The 9,644-nt window shown below is 27.4% G+C and overlaps 2 long non-coding RNA genes across 3 annotated transcripts; both read left to right on the plus strand.

Annotated features, from left to right (window-relative positions):
• The first annotated feature begins 4,850 nt into the window (after positions 1–4,850).
• Positions 4,851–5,992, plus strand: LOC136089098 (uncharacterized). 2 transcript variants are annotated; one of them, XR_010642801.1, is made up of 4 exons: positions 4,851–4,913; positions 4,989–5,382; positions 5,558–5,638; positions 5,832–5,992. It is a non-coding gene; the product is annotated as an uncharacterized LOC136089098 (long non-coding RNA). The 2 variants fall into 2 exon arrangements; XR_010642800.1 differs by having other exon boundaries at positions 4,895–5,382.
• A 1,212-nt stretch (positions 5,993–7,204) lies between these two features.
• LOC136087684 (uncharacterized) lies at positions 7,205–7,618 on the plus strand. The gene is made up of 2 exons (XR_010641982.1): positions 7,205–7,293; positions 7,501–7,618. It is a non-coding gene; the product is annotated as an uncharacterized LOC136087684 (long non-coding RNA).
• Positions 7,619–9,644: the final 2,026 nt, after the last annotated feature.

Genomic DNA, 9,644 nt, shown 5'->3' on the forward strand with positions numbered 1-9,644 from the left:
TCTACTCTAACAAGCGCAAATCTCTTTACTCTTAAAACACTCAGCTCCTCAACATTTTTCAACAATTCTTTCCACTTAAACTCAATCTCTCCACTCACACTCGCATCCCACTCCATTTTGTATCTACACAAAATTTGAAAAATTGTTTTTAGTCTGGCTGTTATAGGCGAAACAATGCCTAATAGATCGTAAATTAATGCCGAAATTTTTAAAATATTTCTTTTTTTTGTTTTAAGTTCACGTGACATTTTGTAAATGTATTAAATTGGACCCTGTGTTAAGGCCGACGTTGGGCCTAGCTCGGGCCGAGCTAGTAACATCGGTTCAACATTGGCTACACTGTTTTCAACAAAACAATATCGGCTGAACGTCGGTTATATGTCTGTTCGCCGACGAATAGCCTAACAGACTTTCAGCCGAAGTTCAGCCGACGTTCAGCCGATTTGGTTCTGTTTTTTATTTCAATAATACAAAAAAATACAAATAAAAAACCGAAAATGTTTCTTTTAAATTTTAAAAATGGCAGCATCTAAATATTAATACGCTAATTTAATAGTAGTAGTTTTCCACTGCTTTTCTACACGCGGATCAGTACTCCACGCGGTCTTTCAAGCAAGGTCTGCAAGTGAATTAGAGCTGATAAATTTTTAGTTTCAACAGGAATTGATGTTGTTCATTGTTTGATTTTACTATAAAATTAAAAATAAATATTTGTTTGTTTGTTGTTGGTTGTTTGTATTTTTCTAATTTCTATAGCCTGTTCCTTTTCTTTAAATAAAATAAGACTGTTATTTGTGGACATGTAAGCGTATTTACATAAATTTATAATGCATATATTTCAGTATATTTCTCTGTATCTATATGTATATTTTCTTTTAGATTAAAAAATAAGGTATAGAAATTGATAAAATAGAAAATAGAGAAAAGCAGTAGAAAATAAAAAAAATTATATTGGAAGTTATTAAAAGAATGTTGTGTTATCCTTCTTTTTAAGGTATCTGAATATATATTTAGATTTTTAAATTTGTTCTTAAATGGTGTTATCTTTTTTTTTACTTTAGATAAAAATATACTAACTGAAATTGCCAAAAAGAATATGGATATTAATAAATCCTAAATTAAATTGTTAGAGGTTTTTATTTTGAATAATAATTGTAATAAATTGTTTTAATTTTTGTTTAATAATTTTTGATCCAATGGTTAAGCTAATGAGTTAAATTGTCGAGGTTTATATATCATATATATTCTGAAGTAATTGCATTTGATTCTTTTTTTTAAATACATTGCTTAACATTAGGCATTTTAATTTTTTTTCTTTTAAATAGTTAAATAAAATTGTTTTATAGATGAGAAACCAAGTAAGGTTCAAAATTGTGTATTTGTTTTTGTTACCAAATAATATCTTTTTGTAGATATTATCTATCTTTTTTATATTATTTATCTTTTTGTAGATATGTTTAACTTTAGACTATTAATATTTTGATATTTTTATTTAATTTCTTTTCTCTTTTTTTTTGGATGGTTGATATTAGGCTTAAATAAGTTGTTAGAAGAAATACTATCAACTTAAAAATAATTGATAATTTAGTGAAATGATTAGAACTAGGCAAGCTGATATTAATTGTTGTCAAAATATAAGAAATGCTGCTTGGTAAGAAGAAATTAATTTAAACCTAAATTAGAACATGGTTAGATGAGTTGAAAGTAATTATCACATAAATGAAAGAGATAGCCTAGGCGAGATTAATCATTCTCAAAATGTACGAAATGCTCCTAGACAATCAGAATATATTGTATAGCAAGAAGTGATACTATTCTAGATTATAATTATTAAGGAGAAATGAGTCAGATCTGTCAGCATTGCTGTGCTTAAAATTTTCTTGATGAAACACATTTTTTATGTTGTCATAATAGAAGGGTAGTTTTGCTTCCATTTCACTATTTCTGCGAGATTTTCAGGAAGTTATGTATATATCTCAATATCAATTTTTAAAAATATTAGAATTTATTATGCCTGTCTTTATTTTGCTTTATTTACTGATAATGTGGTTTAACTTATAAATCATAGGCCACCATGTTTTAAAATGTGTGTTAAGTTTTTTATTGTGTAGGTAATCTTCGACCAGATCAAGATATTCCGCCAACATTATCAACTGTATATCTCTGACCCACTTGCAGCAGTTAATTTTAGAAAGTAATAACATCGCAATCAACTTTGCTTACATAATTTAATGTTTCAGTTGCAAACTATAGTTAGTGAAGTTGCTGTTGTACTTGTTGGAGATGGTTCACCTGCTTCCAGGGAGGTTATTTACTCAAAAAGTCATTTAAAAGTTTTATTGAGAATGTCAGCTAATTTAGATCCTACGCTTTATAATAAATTTTAAGTTGAAATATAGTCTTTGATTAGAAAAGATTGCAATTTTTATGATTGTTTTATGTTTATTTATTATTCAGTTGTAACAATAGTAATCTTATTGGTAATAGCGGTAGTGGTGTTGTGGTAAAGCGCTCGCTTCATAAGCGAGAGGTTCCGAGTTCAATCCCCACCGCGTCCCTGGTAGTACCGCGCTCAATTTGTTTCTCCGCGCAGCGGCCTTGTTTGTCAAGGTTCGTGTTTCGGAGTTATAGAGTTGAGAGAGGGTTATAACCACTATTAAGTAGCCTCCTCATCTGTAGTGGCTTTATCGGCCTTGAGGAGGTGAATAACAAAAAAAAAAAAAAAAATATGTTTAATGATAGTAGTGAAATTGAAATGGATAATATTAGACTCGATGTTATTAGTGTAAATGGTAATAGGCAACATAAAAATAGTTGTTGTCAAATAAAAGAGATAGATCTAGATAGGATAAAATTAATCGTTGTTGAAATGCAAGAAATGCTGCTCAGCAAGCAGATAACTTACTTGCGAGAATTCAGTGTCAAGCAATGTTAATGTCTGTTAATTCCATTTTACTTTAGACATTTGAGAACAAAGCAATGTATGAATTTTTCTATTTATAGTAATATTATTTATATATTTATAGTAATTTATTGAGTGATTTATAATATATTTATAATAATATTTAGATTAATAACAGTTTATAACAACAATTTATAAACAAACAGTTAATAAAATAAATGGTTTTAATTTTTCTTTATAATTTCAAACATAATTGTTCTTTTTTTTATAGTTTTTTTTTTAAACATCTTCGCTTCCAACAAGGCTGCAAGCAACCACTAATTAGAGTTGGAAGTTGTCTTTGTCATTACTTGATTAGTTTGCTTACTGTTGAAACATGGTTTTAATTTTGTAAATTTAATATGATGTTAAGTTTACTCTATTAATCATTAGTCAACAGTCAGAGAGAAGCCAGAACTTAATTAAGAAATGCTGAAAGTTTTAATCAAATGCTGGGATCTTTTAATCAAGGTAAAAATAATTTTGTTTTCTGGTAACATAATAAACCAGTTACTATTATCTATTGTGTGTTTTTTTACTTTTTTTAACATTCTGCTTCGAAAACATTTTCTTTCTCTCTTTCTCTTAGATTAGAGGGAGAATTAATAAAACTTATTACATATTTCTTAATATAACAATTGATAATGACCATTTATAAGAAATATCTTACAAGTTGGTTGCTATTTTCTGATATAATTGATAACAAATTAATAACTAAATTAATAACTTGTCCCTTGATTGTTCAAATATTGTAGCAAATGAAATCCTTTTAGTTCAAGTATTTTAGTTAATAAAATATCTTATTAAGTTGTGGTGTTATTTTTACGTTGTATTGTCTATCCTTTACATAATATTTTCTTTTTTAATTTTTCTAGAGACACAGTAATGTGTGCTTACAAATATCTTATGCTATGCGCTATTGTTACTGTGTTTTGTGTTGATAGAACTAGGCTGTTATAGCTATTTTTTTATTTATTTATATTTTCTGTAATATTATCCTAATTCTACTAACAATAAAATGCAAATAATACTTTTGTATTAAAAATTGTAATTTTTTTTGCATTTCTTTTTTTAGGTATTTGTAGGCTTTACTTGACATTCCTTTACTGATACCTGCTGTGTTGTGACATATTTTAAAAAGAACTTAACTGATGTTAATGCAGTTTTTATGTTGTTAACTATAAGCAATGACATTGCTGATCAGGAGTCAAACTTAAGATGTTATTTATAGATAAATTTGTCTTTAATTTTTCATATCAAGTTATTGTGCTTTTATTGTTATAAATGATTTAATTATTAATATCCAAAGAGTATTTATTCCAGTAGACGCTCAAGGTAAATTGGACTTTGATTATAAAGACATGAGCATTAATAAAAAAATTGTTAGTTTTCAATCCTTTCCCAATGTCAAAGCGCAAAATTTGAAAAATCATTATTATCTCAAATCTCACCATAATAATTATAATCAAGAGAAGGAGAATAAACCCAACGAAGAAGATAAAAACGATATAAATAAGGAAAAAGAAAATCCGTTAAAAAAAAGAAAATGGAGTGAAAGTACCTCAATGCATAGCGAAGTTCTGAATGGTGAAATTCTGAAATAACGAAATTTTTTAATGCATAGAAAAGTTGATACTTTTACTTAGTAAAATAATTTTATTTGATAATATCAGTTAGTACTTATAAGTAATAATTTTTTTTTTCTTTATTTATAAATAGATGTTTAAATCAAAGTTTATATACCATTAATTTTATGGTATATAAATCAAGATTATTTATAACACTCTTAAATTTTAATGATTAAAATTAAAGAGTGTTAATAATAATCTTGATTTTATTAATACTATTAATATGAAGAATTGTTGTCAAAATAAATCTAAGTATATTGATAATGCAGACATGTAGTTAAAAAGTTTGGTGCACAAGTTAAAAAGTTTGGTGCACAGTGATTAATGAAGTACATAAAGTTCAGGTATTTATAAAATCTGATTTTTTAAATTTATTTTTAAAAAAATTTAATAATAAATTCTGTTAATAATTTATTTAGAGTTCGTCCTAATAAACGCACACCTTTGCAGCCGTTGGAAAACCTAACCAGTGGAACTGACTCTTGGACTCTTTGGAATGCTTTTACAGCACTGTTTCTTTAACCGCTGAATGTTAAAAAAGTGAGCCACTATCGCCGATTTGTTCTCCACCATTAGTTCCAATGCATATATCTACCCCAGTTTCTTCTAAACAACATGTTGATAAAAACCAATCACAAATTTCACCTCCTAACATTTCAAATTTTTGTAAACCTTTGAAAGGCAAAGTGTCCGCATCAGCTTCAGTTGGTCCAAAAAAAGCACGAGCAAATAGTAATTGCATTTAACAGGTGTTAAGCAATGCCAAGGATGCAAATGCTTATGACAGTGCACATTCTGATCCAAAATGCCAAAGTAACTTTATTTAATTTGTGATACATCTCTCTCTCTCTCTCTCTCTCTCTCTCCCTCTCTATTTATATATATATATATATATATAATATATATATATATATAATATATATATTATATAAACATATATATAATATATATATTTATATATATAATATATATATATAAATTTTTATAGGGGCTGTTGAATACAAGAAATTTAATAATGCTATGGATACAAATGATTGTGACAGTGCACATCCTGATCCAAAATGCCAAAGTACCTTTTTATTTAATTAGTAAAAATATAATAAGGTATACTCTTCCGGCTAGAAATCTATATCGGCTGGAGGTGCATACGCTTCATTAATTGCACCATCAATAACTATGTCACCTTTAATAAAAGTTGTTCATCAGTAACCTAACTACTCTATGATTCATATGTCAAAATTTAATTTTATGCTATTTTTTAGATGCTGCACATGAATTACGAAGACCAATGCCCAGAAAACATCGGATGTTTAGCCAATCTAATTTATTTGATGATTCAACAGATTCAAATTAATTTATTTTAAAAATATATTTAATTTTGATTTATATGTGTATATTTTAATTGCCTAATCCTGTTTTCGTATCTTACATGGTAACGTTTATACATCGAAATTTAACTTAAGTTTAACTTTCAACTTACAAACAAATTTTTGACTAACTGATTTCAGTTGCTTACTTATGTCACTATTTATAAATAAAAAATTAACATTACCTATTATAAAAAACAATTTCAAAATGTTATTACTTAAGTAATAAGTTTTAAAATTGATTTTTATAACAGAAAACAATGGAAAAATTCATACTTAAGTAATAATATTTTATATTACTAAAGTAATAACATTTTTAAATTATTTTTTATAATAGGTAATATGTTAATTTTTTATTTATAAATAGTTATTAATAAAAATACCTAAGTTTAGGAATTGAAATATAAAAGGGAAGAGACAGGACTGCAAGGCGAAATTCTAAAGATCCTAAAGGTATAAGTATTTTGTGAAATGTTGTTTTAATTGTTATTCGAAGTCATTACTATTTTTTAAAATGCTTTATATAACAATGTCCCTATGTAGTTATGTAGGAATCCTTGGTATGAATATTTCCAATATTTTATGTAAATTCTTGATGGGTGCATTTAGCAATTAAGGATGCATTAGGTCAATTTATTTAGGTGCTTTTGAACGTGATAATTCAAAACAATTGTAAGTATTATATTTCTAAGTAAAACAATTTTTGTTAATAAAGTAATGTTTTTAAATTTTTTTTTTTATAATAGGTTATATGCTAACTTTTTATTTATAAATAGTTATTAATTTAGATGTAAAAAAACTTTGGGATTTGAATAAAAGAGAAGAGGCAAGGTTGCAAGGCGAATTTCTAAAGATCCTAAAGGTATAATTATTTTGTGAAATGTTGTTTCAATTGTTTATTTGAAATCATTATTATTTTTTAAAATGCTATATATAACAATATCCCTATGTATTTATGTATTTGTATTTAAGAATCCTTGGTAATAATATTTCCAATGTTTTCTATAAATTCTTGATAAGTGCATTTAGCCATTAAAGCTGCATAAAGTCAACTTATTTAGGTGTTTTGAATGTGATAATACACTTTAAAAGCTTGTATTTTTTCCATAAGTAATAAAATTGGTAATGCATATATAGTGTGTAATATATATATATATATATATATATATATATCTATATATATATATATCTATATATATATATATATATATATATATATATATATATCTATATATATATATATATACATATATACATAGATATATATTTAATTGTTATAGGGGCTGTTGAATGCAATAAATTAAACAATGCCAAAGATATATTTTGAACGGTGCACATCCTGATCCAAAAATCCCAAGTAACTTTTTAATTAATTAGAAATGTATTAATTTTTATATTAGAAATATAAAATAATTGCTTTGTTCTCTGAAATCGAAAGTAGAAACTACGTTGATTTCTACGTTTCTAAGTTAAAATCTACTTTGTGAATTATATTATTTTACTATAACACATATCAATAATACATTTACATATATTATTGATATGTGAAAATTTAATTTTTTAGATGCACACAGTGAATTGTCAGTAAACAAAAAATGTTGGAAGTTCACCCGATCAAATTTATTTGATGATTCAACTGATCCAGATTTATTTATTTAAATAGAATATATAATTTTATTTTATATTTGTGCTTTAAATATACTTCAGTTAGTTTATCCTTTTTTCCGTAGTTATCTTACATGATATATTAACTCTTACATTAAACTGATTTTGATATTATTCCGATTTATGTTTTTGTGTAAAGATTTGTTTACGATAGTTCATCGTCTGGTCGAGCATTTGTGGCTTTTTTTAATCCTCGGGCCTAGATCAGCTGCTGACATTAGACCGCCATCCTTCGTCTCCTTACTGAATCGCGTCGGGGCGAGATCGGCCAGCCGATGATATAAGCGGTATCGCGTCGGCTTAATATCGGTCAGCCTATGCATCGCGATAGTTTGGGGGGCTAGCCGATGTCGGACCGACATCGATCCGTACGGACAAAAACGATGTCGGCAGCCGAGCTCGGCCCGACATCGGCTTTAACACAGGGGAAAATAAATTCATCATTTTTCGAATCCCATTTGATTCCTAAAACTCTTTTATACTCATGCTCAATTTTACCGAATTCTGTTTCTAAGTAAGTACTGTCATCAAGATTGATTATTGAATTTTTTATTTCCTTATTTCTTATTATTTTCTCATTAAAATCAAAATAGTTTTGTAACTCTTTACTGTTTGTTTTCCCTTTCCTTAAATTGAAACCACCTTCATACATAATTGTTTTTGACTTTTTATAAAACTCTTTACCCTTAGTTACACTTTCAGTTCCAAATGTGACATCATCAACATAAATCTTCAAACGAATCTTTTTACAAACTTACCATTACATCTTTCATATTTTTTGAGATGATGTCTTATTGTTCCATTTAATAAAAAGGAGCTACTAGTCGGACCAAATACTACTCTCAAAAACCTATAAACAATCAATTCTGAGTCCTGTTCTGCTTCAAATTTTTCATACCAGAGAAATCTTAAATAATCTTTATGCTCACTAGAAAGTTCTACATTTAAGAAAGCTTGTTTAATATCTGCTAATATGGCAATATAATTTAATCGGAATCGCAATAGCACATCAAATATTTTGGATAATAGATTTGGCTCTGAATAAAGACAATCATTCAAGGACAATCCATTGTTAGAGCAGGAAGCATCAAATACTGCTCTTATCTTAGTGGTTTCCTTATCTTTTCTTCCAACTGGCCTGTGTGCTATGTAGTGTGTTTTTCCTGATTCCTTAGCGATTTCATTGTCAAGAACTCTTTCAATAATTTTATTTATTTCGTATTCTTTAAAAATGGCATCATAATCACTTAACAAATCTTATCACCCAATTGCCTCTTTATCCTATTCAGTCAAATCTCACAAATTTTAAAGTTTTCTAGTAAACAATAATGATCTGGCTTAAAAGGAAGCTTAGTTACATATCTCTCACCGTAATGCATAATATCATTTTCGAATTTATAAATCACACACTCATCAGTAGATTCCAATTTCTCCACACTCCAAAATTTTTGTAAATCACTTCTTAGTTCATCTATCTCACTGCGCACATCTTTCACACTCCCTATTAAATTAGAATCAACGCATAAACTCAGGATATTTTCTCATTATCATTTATTACAGAAGGCATTGGGCCACTTAATACCCATCCTAGAACAGAGGAAGAAGCTAGAGGATAGCCTTCAATCCCTCTAATAACTTTACCTGTCATAAATTTATGGTATAAATTACACCCTACCAATAAGACAATAGGAAAATCTTTAGAACTATCATTATAATCAACAAGAATTTATTTTGAAATATGTGGGTAATTTTTACACGCTCGAGATATTTCTTGCCTCTGCAAAGGACTACAAATAAATAGTACAATCAGAACCTTGACATACACACACAAATTATCATTTCTATGTTTTACCTTAAGTTGAACAACATCGAGCTTTTTAACATTGGAATTGTTAAATTGATCGAATGTTTTTGTTATTATAGCTTCTTGCCTTATTGTCTTTAACTTCAATCTTTCACTTACATCCTTAATAAGATAAGACCTTTTAGTACCGCTATTAAATAATATTTTAAACACTCCACACTCACTCTCTGAAAAAAACT

The sequence above is a fragment of the Hydra vulgaris genome, chromosome 12 (assembly GCF_038396675.1).
Source record: "Hydra vulgaris chromosome 12, alternate assembly HydraT2T_AEP".
Classification (NCBI taxonomy): domain Eukaryota; kingdom Metazoa; phylum Cnidaria; class Hydrozoa; order Anthoathecata; family Hydridae; genus Hydra; species Hydra vulgaris.